This window comes from Triticum aestivum, chromosome 3A, assembly GCF_018294505.1.
Source record: "Triticum aestivum cultivar Chinese Spring chromosome 3A, IWGSC CS RefSeq v2.1, whole genome shotgun sequence".
NCBI lineage: Eukaryota > Viridiplantae > Streptophyta > Magnoliopsida > Poales > Poaceae > Triticum > Triticum aestivum.
The window spans coordinates 17,474,671-17,488,506 of record NC_057800.1 but is presented as its reverse complement, the minus strand read 5'-3'; the positions used below and the strand labels follow the sequence as shown (position 1 = coordinate 17,488,506).

Here is a 13,836-nt window from a genome sequence, read left to right as displayed (position 1 = left end):
TAAAAAAAAGGAAAAACCTAGAAAACTGAATCCCGAAAAAACCAATAGAAACCAGGCCAAGACAAACCGTTGGTAGAGGGTTCCCAAAACTAGTGCGGATGGATTATCGGCCGGCCCACTTGAGACATAGGGACAAAAATGATGTGGACGCTCTGTACCAACAATAGAACTGCACCTGGCACGTGTAATGCTAAATTGGAACTAGGGGAAAGTTGGGTCAAATGGTCCATATATGAATGAAGCCTTTCTGTGGCAGTCCTAAGTAGCAGCCCGTCTTGGAAGTTTTCGTGGAGTGATGGTCAATCTGAAGTGACCCTAGCAAACCAAGGCAGGAGCTGATCCTGTCGGCCGAATGTATCACTAGTGTAGATTGCTTTGGTACCCCATCAGGTCCCATTTCCCACTTTGACTCCTGATTATGTCCTGGTGCGCACGAGAAACCCACGGTGATTCGGACATTTCCTCCCGGAGTTTCTGGCTGGACGCAGACGAGTGAGACCGCATGGCCGTACGACTCCAGCGGCTCCATCTTGAGCAGGAAGAGGCGATTGTATTTGGTTTTGAGAACTCGGGAGCCCGGCTGCACCGCGACTTCAAAAGGCTGGAATAACTCCATTGGTGTTGTTGGCAACTTGTGCACAGTGGCAAGATGGTCCAGGAGCACCGTGGTTGGCGCGATCAAGCCACAGCCGGAGACGGGGCACAAGCACGGGCCGCAAGGGCATTGTCTCTCGTGCTTTTCCTTCTGGTAGTAAGCGACCGTCGTGGAGCATCCGTGTTTGCAGGGAACGAAGATGTTGTCGACGATGCGCTCCATGATGTAGCAGCGCTGGACGGGGATCCGTTCGAATAACGGGAGTCTCTCCTGGCAATGCCGGCAGAGATGGAGTTTCCCTTGGAACACTGCAGTGTACGCAGAGGCAGAAAAGTGTTTAATCTTCTTGTTGGTCGGATGCTGACACGGACGTTGTACAATCAACCTCTAAGGTAGCCAATCAATTGAATCACGTAGTGCATACCTGGAAAATGGGAGGCCTCAGGGGCTTGGAGCAGACGGTGCAGTCGAATACCTCCATCACCGTGCTCACATTCTGCCTCTTGCAACCGCTTTTTCTTCCCTCCTGCTCGCCGTCTCCTTTCCTCTTACTGGAGTTGCTTCTATCCTCCATCGTCTCCTTCTGGACGGTACTGGCAACGTCAATCCCCAATATATATAGAAAGAGTTACGTACAGTAGTAGCTGTAACTAGCGATAGGCCTTTTGTTTCGACTTCCAATAGCCATTAACTCACCAACATTACCGAGGAAGCAGTGTAAGACAATAGGCTTTGGGGGGAAGCGGCATAACCCTCTAGGGGTGGCCTATCACATATATATATATAATGAGGTGGTATACAACGTTACAATATACATATGTAAATACAGTCTAACACCCTCCCTCAATCTTAGCCACTTTCTAATGAATCTAGAAGGGTAAGATTGCGCCTGCAAGTCTCAAACTGTGGCAAAGGCAATGGCTTGGTGAAGATGTCAGCAAGTTGATCCTTGGAAGAAATAAACTTGATCTGTAGTTGCTTCTGAGAGACACGTTCACGCACAAAGTGATAGTCAACTTCAATGTGTTTCGTTCGGGCATGGAATACTGGATTTGCAGAAAGGTATGTAGCACCGATGTTATCACACCAAAGAACAGGAGGCTGTGATTGGGGTATACTTAACTCCTGAAGCAAGGACTGTACCTAGATAATCTCTGATGTGGCATTGGCCACAGCCTTATACTCAGCCTCAGTACTGCTACGCGAGACAGTAGCCTGTTTCCGAGCACTCCAGGCAATCAGGTTAGAGCCAAAGAAGACAGCATAACCCCCCGTGGATCGCCTGTCATCCGGATTGCCAGCCCAGTCTGCATCAGAATATGCTGAAAGACAACCAGAGTCAGACGGCCGAATATGCAAACCATGAGCCACCGTGAAATGAATATAGCGCAAAATCCGCTTAACAGCAGACCAATGAGTGTCACGGGGTGACTGCAGATACTGGCAGACTCGGTTAACAGCATAGGAAATGTCTGGTCGCGTGATCGTCAAGTACTGGAGCCCACCAACAATACTCCGGTACTCGGTCGCATCAGAAGAAGAAAGAAGCACACCATCAACAGCATTGAGCTTATCAGTGGTAGACATGGGTGTAGTCGTCGGTTTGCACTTAAGCATCCCAGCTCGCTGCAACAAATCCAGAGAGTACTTCTTCTGCGTCATAACAAGGCCAGCAGCACGAGAAGTAACCTCCACACCAAGAAAGTAATGAAGCTTCCCAAGGTCCTTGACCGCAAAATCAGCACCAAGTGAGCGAACAAGCGCAGTAGCAGCCGACTGAGAGGAGCTGACCAAAATGATATCATCTACATAGACCAACAAGTACATAGTAACCTCAGGCCTTTGAAGAAGAAACAATGAGGAGTCAGCAGTTGATGATGCAAAACCATGAGCACGAAGAGCCATTGCAAGACGAGCATGCCAAGCACGAGGAGCCTGCTTCAGACCATAAATTGCCTTGGACAGACGACAGAGATGATCAGGGCGATCCGGATCAGAGAAACCCGGAGGCTGGCGCATGTAAACCTCCTCCGCCAAGACACCATGAAGAAAAGCATTTTGAACATCAAGCTGACGAAGAAACCAACCTCGAGTAACAGCCAGAGAGAGAAGAAGTCTGATGGTAGTAGGCTTGACCACTGGACTGAAGGTGTCTTCATAGTCAAGTCCAAAACGCTGTCGAAAACCACGAGCAACCAGACGAGCCTTATAGCGCTCAATGGACCCATCAGAATGCCTCTTCACTTTGAAAACCCATTTGGAATCAATGACATTTACCCGTGATTGTGGAGGAACAAGAGTCCATGTCTGATTGCGAAGAAGCGCTTGATACTCCTGCTCCATGGCCTCTCTCCAATGAGGAATGCGCATAGCAGCTTGATACGTGCGTGGCTCAGAGGATGGATCTGCGAGAGCAGTAGACATGCACGCCGCTAACCAAGCAACTGTGCCATCGTGACGTTGCTTAGGCTGAAAAATGCCACTCCGACTACGCGTATGTGGACGTAGAGCAGCAGCAGGAGCCGGCGGAGGCGAAGGTGACGGAGACGTGATGGTCGCCGGAGATGCAGGAATCACCTCAGGCGAGCTCGGGACAGACGACTCCGGGCTGCATGGCGAAGACTGGCCCGACGACAGGGGCTCAAAGGCCATGGGCGAACCGAGGGTGGGCGAGGCCAGCTCCGATGACACCGGCCCAGACGACCTTGGCGAGGCGAGAGCAGGCGAGGCCGGCCCTGGTGAGAAGGGCCCAGACACCCTGGAAGAGGCAGGGGCGGGCGAGGCCAGGCCTGGTGATGACTGCCCCGACGCCCTGGGCGAGACGGGGACCGAGGAGGCCGGCCCAGTCGGCGGGGTTGCAGGGCGCGACGATGACGAAGGCAGCCCAGAAGCCAGAGGCGACCGGGCCAGGACGTCGATCGGCCGTGCATGAGCACGGAAACCGAGGCCATGCAGGGGCGCCATGTGCTCCTCATGCACAACAGAAGGTGCCGAGGATGAAGGCGATGGCGACAAAGAGGAAGATGGAGCTTCCAGAATCTCCAAACGAGCCCCACGACCAGTGCCTGCACCATGGTTAGGCAACAATAGAGGAGAATATGCAACATCATCAAATTGGTCAGAAGCAACAGAGGATGAATGCATGACAGGTGGTTCGGTAGTGGACACAGGGAGGTTGGCAAAGGGAAAAACATGCTCATCAAACACAACATCCCGAGAGATGTAGACACGATTAGTGGGAACATGAAGACATTTGTATCCTTTATGAAGAGAGCTATAACCAAGAAAAACACACTTCTTGGAACGAAACTCGAGCTTACGCTTGTTATATGGACGGAGATGGGGCCAGCAAGCACACCCAAACACCTTGAGAAAGGTGTAGTCCGGTTGTTCATTAAGGAGAACTTCAATGGGAGTCTTCATATTTAAAACACGAGTGGGAGTACGATTGATGAGAAAACATGCAGTGGTGAAAGCATCACTCCAAAAACGAAACGGAACAGATGCATGGGCCAAAAGAGTCAGACCAGCTTCAACAATGTGACGATGCTTACGTTCTACTGAACCATTCTGCTGATGTGTATGTGGACATGCTAAACGGTGAGTGATCCCAAGCGACTGAAAGAAGGAGTTGAGGTTGCGATACTCGCCACCCCAGTCCGACTGAACATGAACAATTTTGTGCTTGAGAAGGCGTTCAACATGTTTTTGGAACTGAACAAAAATGTCAAACACATCAGATTTACGTTTGATAAGATAAAGCCAGGTAAAGCGGCTGTAAGCATCAACAAAACTGATATAATAATTATGACCACTAACAGAAGTCTGAGCAGGACCCCATACATCTGAAAACACAAGTTCTAAAGGATGTTTCACCTCACGACTGGACTCCGAAAAAGGAAGTTGATGACTCTTCCCCTGCTGACAAGCATCACACACTGCTACATCTTTATTACTAGACACACTAGAAGCTCATGACGACGCAAAACATGTCGGACAATAGGTGTGGCCGGGTGACCAAGACGAGCATGCCACTGTGACGGAGATACCCGAACTCCACTGAAGACGCGAGCGACGCCAGGATGCTCCAGACGATAGAGACCTTGGCAGAGCCGCCCACTAAGAAGAATGTCCCTCGTGCCCCGATCCTTAATAAAAAGATCAAAAGGATGAAATTCACAAAGCATATTATTATCACGAGTGAGTTTAGGAACTGAAAGAAGATTACGTGTCACAGATGGAACTCGAAGAACATTGCGAAGTTGAAGACTCCTATTGGCATGTCTAGTGAGAAGTGATGCTTGACCAATATGAGAGATGTGCATACCTGCTCCATTGGCGGTGTGGATCTTGTCGGAGCCATGATAGGGTTCACGAGTGTGAAGCTTCCCCATCTCACTGGTCAGGTGCTCTGTCGCCCCAGAGTCCATGTACCAGTGGGGATCAATGGAGTAGGACTGAGTGTGTCCCTGTGGCTTCTGCGGCGGCGGACGATCAGCCATGGCGACCTGACGAGCAAAGTTGCGTGTATCCTTCCCGTCATTGCCAAGACCAAGAAAACCCCGCTGGAAGCGCTTGTGACACTTCGAGGCCCAGTGCCCATCGCGACCACAAAGCTGGCACACACGTGGACCGCCAGCCTCTGGTAGCGTCGCAGTAGGAGGAGGGGCCGAGGCGGGTGGTGGTGACTGCCCCGAAGGAGCCCTGGATGAAGCAGAGGAGCGACCACCCTTGGTGGAGGCGTTTGCCGAGAGGGCGCCGTTGCCCCTGGATCGGCGCGTCTCGACTCGTTGCTCAGTAAGCAGGAGGCGTGAAAAGACCTCGTGTGCTGGCATGGGCGTGGAGTTGCCCCTCTCATTGATGATCTCGACTAGGGCGTCATACTCCTCATTAAGACCATTGACAATAAACGAGTTGAACTCGGAGTCGGTGAGGGGCTGTCCAATGGAGGCCAGCGTGTCGGCGAGACTCTTGACTTTGTTGTAGAACTCAGTGGCGGTGGAGTCAAGCTTCTGACACTCCCCAAGTTGGCGACGGAGCCCAGATACACGAGCCTGCGACTGTTCCGCAAACAAGCGCTCAAGAATAGTCCATGCCTCGTGGGACGTCTTGGCGAAGACAACAAGCCCAGCAACGGCCGGAGAGAGCGACCCCTGGATGGAGGAGAGGTTCGCCTGATCCTGCCCTGTCCAGACACGGTGAGCCGGATTATAGACCGGACCATGCACGCTGTCAACCAGCGCAGGAGGGCAAGGGAGAGAGCCGTCGACATAGCCAAGCAGGTAGTGACTCCCAAGAAGCGGAAGAACCTGCGCGCGCCAGAAGATGTAATTGTCCGACGATAACTTGATGGTGATGAGATGGCCGAAGTGAAACGGCGGCGGCGGCTGCGATCCCATCGAGGAGACTGGCTGAGGTGAGAACACCGTGGAGACAGTCGGAGGGGCAGCCGGCGCGGTGACAGAGGGCGCGATGGCCGCGGTTGACGCCGCGAAGCCTGCCAGCGCGACGTCTTCCGCCACCAGCGGCGCAGTGGCCGAGGGCGCGACAGCCGCAGTTGACGGGGCGGCGGTGGTGTGGGCCACAAGCGCCTGCCCGGGCGAAGTAGCAGCCAGCGGGAGCGCGAAGAGGGAGCCGACGCTCCGTGTCCCGATCGGCGCCTGAAGGGAGGCGGCATCCAGCGGCCTCGAGAGAAGTGCCGCGAGGGAGGCCGGCAGAAAACCGGTGGCGGTGGAGCCGGACGCAGCGGCGGACGTCATAGCAGTCGGGCGACGGCGGCGGCGGTGGCGGCGGCGGCTTTAGGGTTTTTAGGCGGAAGCGGACGTAACCTAGCGTGATACCATGTAAGACAATAGGCTTTGGGGGGAAGCGGCATAACCCTCTAGGGGTGGCCTATCACACATATATATAATGAGGTGGTATACAACGTTACAATATACATATGTAAATACAGTCTAACAAGCAGCTATAGTACATTTGTTCTGGATCACTGTTCCTAGCAAACAAGAATTTAATTTTGAAAACCAGCAAAGCATGCATGCACGCATGCAATTGATACGCGCTGCTGCTGCTAATACCTCGTTGGATATGTGTACACGCCACCCGGCGGGACGGAGCTGCATAGTAGTATGACGAACCTTAAGACTAGCCACAATGGATAGTAACATACACATATCCTTAGACTATGTTACTAACTTCATAATGGATAGTAACTTAAGGATGATAACATGTAAAGATTCATTTATTAAGTTATAGACTCATATTGCATTGGGACATGTGATGTTACAGCAACTAGCTAAGTTACTACAAGTACCTCTCTTCTCATTAACTCATTGCCACATAAACAAATTTGCTGAGTTGGATTCAAAGTTACTGCTGAAGTTACTCCCACTGTAGCTAGTCTAAGCTTTAAGGCGACGCCTTCAAAAAGGTTACGATATCGGAGGACCGCCCAGCCCGCCACCGCCCAATCCAAGAATTAGAGTTTTCTCGGAAGCAACATGACAAGCAAAGAGATTTTGAACGACACCTTCAAGAAGGGGACGAACGTCGCCACCGCCAGTCTGTCCGAAGAAAGAATAGGTTTTCACCCCGGCAAACACTCATCGCCACTGGCATAGGTACGAACACCGCACCACTGCCACCGAACGTCACATCCCGGCCACCATGCCGCCCACAGGCCATGGCCACCAGGGAACACCCGAGTTATGGGCTCCGCCCATGAGCACTGCGCTTCCACCACCTGAGCCGCCACCCCGATATCCAAGACCACCCACCCCCCTCACCATGGTCCATCGACGCTGTTGCTGGTAAATCGAGACCTTTGGGCAAGTATGGGGCTCACCCGACCGGAGCAGCGCAGAGGAAGGTGACCGGGCAAGCCCCAACACCCTCGCCATTTCTCGAACCGGGAACCGGCCCGTCGTCACCAACCATTGTGACAGCAAGACCCAGAGGCGCCCGTGCCAACTCGACGAGATGCGTTAAGCCGCCGTGCACCATACTGCCGGGCGGGCCTCCAACCGCAGATCGAAAGCACCCCATGAATCAGGAGGAGATGGTCGAGCCACCGCCACCCCGACCAACCAAGATGGTCCCAGTCGAGGCAACCGCCCGCGGCCAGCGCCGCCACGAGGCCAGATCTGGCTGAGCCGCCGCCACCGTCCCCGACCCCCAGCCCACACCACCTCCCACCTCCACCGGCCAATATGGACACGATAGAGGTTGCCGCCCGTAGACCGTGCCGTCCTCAGCCCCACTGCCTGCAGGGCTAGATCCGGCCGAGCCACTGACGCATCTAGCACCTTGGCACGCTCCGCCGCCTCACAGCCCATCACGACCCAGGCTAGCCCGCATCCAGCACCGCGTAGGCCAGCTTTTGCGACACCGGTTTGTGGTGAGATTGCTCAGTTTCTCAATAATGCTCCCTAAAATTTGATGCAAAATAAGTAAGTATGCATACTAGTTAGTGTCTTGCTAGGTCAATTAGCCCGGCTTGCGAGTCGTGAACTGAAAGAGGATTTTGTGCAACAAGTTGCATGTGCAACCCATATTCTCTCTCCTCTTTTTATTTTATTTTCTGATTGCTAAAAAATGGGAAATAATTCAGAGACGGTAGTAATGCAATGCAATGTGGACTTGTAAAGGTTCATCCAATAATATAACCATTTGTGACCTGAACAAAAGTGACAAGATTCAGATGAATAGTGCTTAGTTAAATAGCATGCACATGATATCAAATTGTCTTATTTGTACAAGTCAGAAGGTGTCGTTGTATGTTCATATGAGCTTTTGCAGATGCACATCATGTAGCATGACTTATATCCATAAGTTTGTGCAGAGAGAATATGGGGCGCACGGGCAACTAGTTGTCAAACTGTTAACGCGCAGTTTGTTTGTCACCTACTAGGATTACCTATCAGAGTAAGTATCAAATCAAGCTAGGTTAGTAATAGTGTCAGAGTAATGGGCCACGGATAGTCTAACCCGAGCCCCAGAACCTTTCAAAGCATCAGAGCCGGCTGCGCCCCTCAAGACATCGAGATGGAGCACCGCCTTTTGGTAATCGGCTGGCCGAACGGCCGACTGCTGGAAGGCGGCCACGTTTAAGAAGATGGCTCCGAGACGAGCCGACTCCTGGCAGGCGGCCTCCAGAGAGGCCGGTTCCTGGCAGTCGGCTTACGATGCCCTCAGAGTCTGTGCCCTCATTAAGAAGAAAAGACAGGGTGAGGCTACAGTGTAGCCCATCATCCCCGTATCCAGGGCCGGGCGAGGCCACAGTGATCCCCGCCCGGTATGGCACTGTAGCCACTCCGCCTCTGACGTCACCCTTGTCAGGCAAAGCCCTGCTCCCACGACCGCCTGTCAGTATGGCCCAGGGACGGCGGGCCCTACCGACCAGCGAGAGCCCGGAAGGCGGCTAGAGCCCCGCCAGTCGGACCCGAGGGAGGTCCGCCCCCAGTAGTCGGCCCGCCCCTTCCTCGGGGCCCACGCGCCATTACCAGACGATACGCAGAGTGGCTACAGCAATCGCCCGCCAAGCGGCAGGCCTGTAGCCACGCTCTCCTGACCAAGCCCGCGTCATTAGCATCATGGCTACAGTGATCAGCAGCCGACAAGACCTGCGGGCGGCGGGGGCGGCCTGTCGGCTCTGTACCAGACCAGTCGGCGGGGCACACCAGGCGGCGGGGCCCCAGCAGCCGGCGGAGAAGCCGGCGACCAGAGAGACTGACAACCGGGTCCTACACCCGGCCGGATTACTATTGTACCCCTGGGGTAGGCCTATATAAACCTCCCAGGGCACTCATGCAAAGGGTTCGAACCTGCTAGGACTAGACTCACACCTAGAAGAGGAAAGAGCGTGCCCGCCTTCTTCCACCTCTAGCAAACAGCTCAAGGAGCATCATTGTACCATTAGTGCCTTAATGATTATGCGGAGACCCCATAGAGCAGGACTAGGGGTGTTATCTCCACGGAGAGCCCCGATCTAGGTAAAGTTTGCCGGCGTACGTGTCTACGCCTCACCTCGCTTCCAGGCACCGGCGGCGTTCTACTCGCTCCCACCATGATAAGCCATCCCTTAGCATATGTCGCACCCAACCCCTGACAAATAGTACTCGTTAGCCGTGTCAGATTCAAGTTTACTCCTTCTCGGTATATTGAGTATGAGTACTAGTGCTACTCGGCTATCTAGTGTCTTGCCCAGGTAGTCTATATATACATACAGTTTTGCTAAAGCACATCTAGATGTGCTATAAGTATTGCACATCTAAGTCCTATGTCATTGATCTTACGTTGAGATTCGTGTGGATATTTTCTTTCTCTTTTTTCTTTTCCTCTTTATGCTTGATTCATTCACTTAGATGTGCAATAACTAGAGCACATCTAGATGTGCCCTAGACACACCTAACCAAGGCTGCACTATGTCTTGATCAAGCGATGATTTTGGAAAGGAAACAAAGAAAAAGAGAGCCTTGTCTGTCCCCAACGCCGTCTACGGGTGCACTACTGGGAAGATGTCCTGCCAAGAGAAGGCGGAGCACGACAAGACGTCTTCCAACAAGGCCAGCTCCATCGGTCAAGTCGGACGGACTGTGAAGATGGGACCTTGCGGTGGCGGACGGGGCATCGTCAGAGACATTGACCCCTGCAACTTTCGCCGCATACTTAAAGTGGTTGTCTGGCATGGCGGTGCGGTCAGCGGCGTGTTGGGGCTTTACGACCTGGACGACCAGGAGGGAGAGGAGCTGGTCGGCCGGGAAGGCAAGTGCTCACAGGTAGTACTCCCTCCGTTTGGAATTACTTGTCTTCGATATGGATGTATCTAGAACTAAAATATGTCTAGATATATCTATTTCTGCGACAAGTAATTCCGAACGGAGGGAGTACTCAGTAATTTTCCTATCGTATTTTGTTGTCATTTTCAGACAAATTAACATGGGTGCGCGTTTGTTGTGGCATGTCTAGATATGTCTGGAGTCGGACGAGTACCTCATTGGCGCGAAAGGCCATGTAGGTGATTACAATGGCCGGTTCGTTGTGAGATCGCTCAGTTTCATTGGCAACCGGCGCACTTTTGGGCCATATGGGACGGAGGAAGGCACACCGTTTGAGCTCCCTGCAGTTGGCGGTGAAATTGTCGGCTTCCACGGGTGCTCGGAGTACGTCGTTGATGCGTTTGGCACCTACGTCAGGATGGACGCTAACCCTTAACCCACAGAACATACATCGTAATCCTGCTGCATGAGCAAATGAAGACCTGCACCCAGAATGTAGCCACACATATGGTTCTCATGTTGGTGATTTCATATGTAGTTTACTTCTGGCAAATTAGGTAACGTACTCATGGCTAAAGGCTCAATGTCCTATTCACCCTATCTTCGGTTGATTCAGCATCTGCTTCCATTTGGCTATTGGAAAATATTCTGCTCACTCCGCTTATGCAGCACTGTTCATCCCTTAAGGTGTTCAATGATTAGAGATTGACGTTCTCTGTTTATTTGTTTGATAAAGGGCTTTTCGTTATTCAACCGTCTATGCTAAGTTTTGATCATCGTCTTCAGTTGTGGCGCCTTCTTTATGTCTGTACTAAGAAACAAAAACATGCATGATGTCTTGGACATCTGATGCTATATGCTATGGAGCACCGATACGGCGATACGGGATACTGTCATTTCTAGAAACAGCAATACGGTGATCTGGCAAGTATATATAAATAATAATTTATAAAATGACAAACAATAAAGACAAAACATAATAGAATGCATGAGATGAGATCAAATGTTTAAAATGTATACAAAAATATACATGTGAAATGTGTATAGAAAAAAAGAAAATGTTGACAATGTATTCGAAAAAAATGTTAATCAAAGCATTTGCAAAAATGTTGAACAAGTGTTCGAATTTTTTTAACTTGTATTTGAAAAATCCTAAATGTTTATGTAAAAAACAATGTTGACCATGTATTCCAAAAATGTTAAACTTGTATTTGAAAATGTTAAATGAGTGTAGAAAATATGTTGAGCATGTATTCGAAAAAAATTGTCTTTGAATTTTTTTAATATGTATTAAAAAAGTTGACCGTGTATTCAAAGAATGTTAAACTTGTCTTTGAAAAATGTTAAATGTGTATAGAAAAAATGTTGACCATGTATTAAAAAAAATGTTCAAATTGTATTTGAAAATCGTTAATGCAACATTTGAAAAAAAAATAAATGTGTATAGAAAAAAGTTGACCATGTATTAAAAATGTTAATTTTCTATTTGGAAAATGTTAATCAAGCATTTGGGGAATGTTAAAATGTGTGTATAAAAATGTTGACCATTTATTCGATAAATGTTAATATTTTATTTTTAAAATGTTAATTGCATATCAAAAAATGAATTAGATATATACAAAAATGTGTTTAGAAAATAGTGAAACCTAGAGAGGAAAGAAAAGAAAACCAATGAAAATCGAGAAAGGAAGCAAACAAAGTAGAGAAAAAATTGAAGAAAGAGAAAGTAAAGAAGAAAAACTAGTGAAAACCGAGAAAGAAACAAAGAAAACTGAAGAAAAATAAGAAAACAGAAAATCCCAAAGAAAACCGAGAAAGAAACATAGAAAAAGAAAGAAAAGAAAAAAAACCAGTATAAACAAATAAGAAATGAAGAAAAACAGTAAAAAAAAAGAAAGTAGGTCGCGCCCTAGTGACAAAACACGAACCTGCTAGCTAGGTGACGAAGTGGCTAGCATGTTATGCAGTATGCAGTCGATCCTGGAAGTTATACCCCTTCGCTCTCTTTTTTCTACATTTAACTATGCTGTAGTGGGTCGGTCCGATTACTGTAGACGTTCCCAGCAAGATATAGCTCCGGTGATCGTTCTCGGTCATCCGATGCGTTTGCCCTCGAGTGTGGGCTGCCCCTGTGCGGATCCCCTAGATGCCACTATGTATTGGGCGGCCTGATTTTCTATAGACGTTCACAGCGAGAGATCCTTCCACCTCGCTTAATGTGAAATTTTTCCTAAAATCTAAAAAGTGCACGCACACCATTTAGACGGAACGAGCGGCCGGCTCCTGACCGCTCGATCCCGCCCTGAATCGCCGCACGCGTCCAACTTTCGTAGGCTACGATTTTCCCCGAGTTTCCCATTCTACCCCTCCGCCGACACGTTCCCCTCTTCCTCGCCCGACGCCACCGACCACTCGCTCCCCACTCGCCCCCGATCTCTCTCTCTCTTGCACGACGCCCCCGCTCGCCTCTCTCTCTCTCTCTTGCACGACGCCGGCCACCAGTCGCCTCTCTCTCGCGCGCGCGACGCCGCTCTCTCACCGTTGATGCGCCCTCTCTCTCCCTCTCGCCGGCATCTTGCTCCGCACCGCCGCTCACTGCTCCCCACCACCCTGGTTCACACAAAGCTGCCATTTTTATTCGCCGGCGATGCGCTGCTGGGCGAGGAGGAGCTGGATCCACATGCGCTGGTCCTCGATCTGCTTGTGGATAGGCATGAGGAGTCGCTGAAGCGGAGCCCGAGCAGCGCCGCCGCGGGCGTGAAGACGACGGCGGGAGGAGGTGGAGCCCGAGCGGGAGGATCTGGAGCCGCATCTCAAGTATTGAAGCTACCTCGGCGACGCAACGACGCTTGATGTGGAGCGGCGCCTGAGCCGCGGAGTCGGCGGTCATATCCATGGCGACGGCGACGCCGCCAAAGGTACTCTTCCTCCTCTGGTTCAATTCAACCCCTTTCTTTCATGGATTAAAGCATGGAGTACATTCAGTTCAGCCCCTTGCACTGATTTGGAGGTAGCAGTAGCAATAGCACTGATTTGCAGTGATTTAGAGTAGTTGCAGTAAATCTGAATTACTCCAGTGTGCAGATTTGCAGTAAACTTGAATTACACTAGTGTGGATTTGCACTGATTTGGAGTAGCTTTGATGCAGTAGGCCTGCTTATTTGATCTACAGTTGGGAAGGAGATTAATAGGCCTGCTTATTTGAAGATTTATAGTTGCACAGGAGTATTCAATTAGTTGGCATACTCATCATTTCTACTTGCACAAACTGTATCCAATTAATTGACATCCTCAGCCACAAGAGTAGCTATTTTTTAGTCCCATCTTCAAATTTTTGAGGGTTGCCCAAGAGTATCAAATGACTTGGCACCCTCAGCCTTTCTAGTTGCACAGGAGTATTTAATTAGTTGGCATCTTGAGCATTTTCTAGTTACACAATAACACCTAACTAGTTGACATCCTCAG

General features: G+C 50.4%; 1 pseudogene; it reads right to left on the bottom strand.

Annotated features, from left to right (window-relative positions):
- Positions 1 to 217: 217 nt before the first annotated feature.
- Positions 218 to 1,169, bottom strand: LOC123056631 (putative E3 ubiquitin-protein ligase SINA-like 6; annotated as a pseudogene).
- Between the last annotated feature and the right edge of the window lie 12,667 nt (positions 1,170 to 13,836).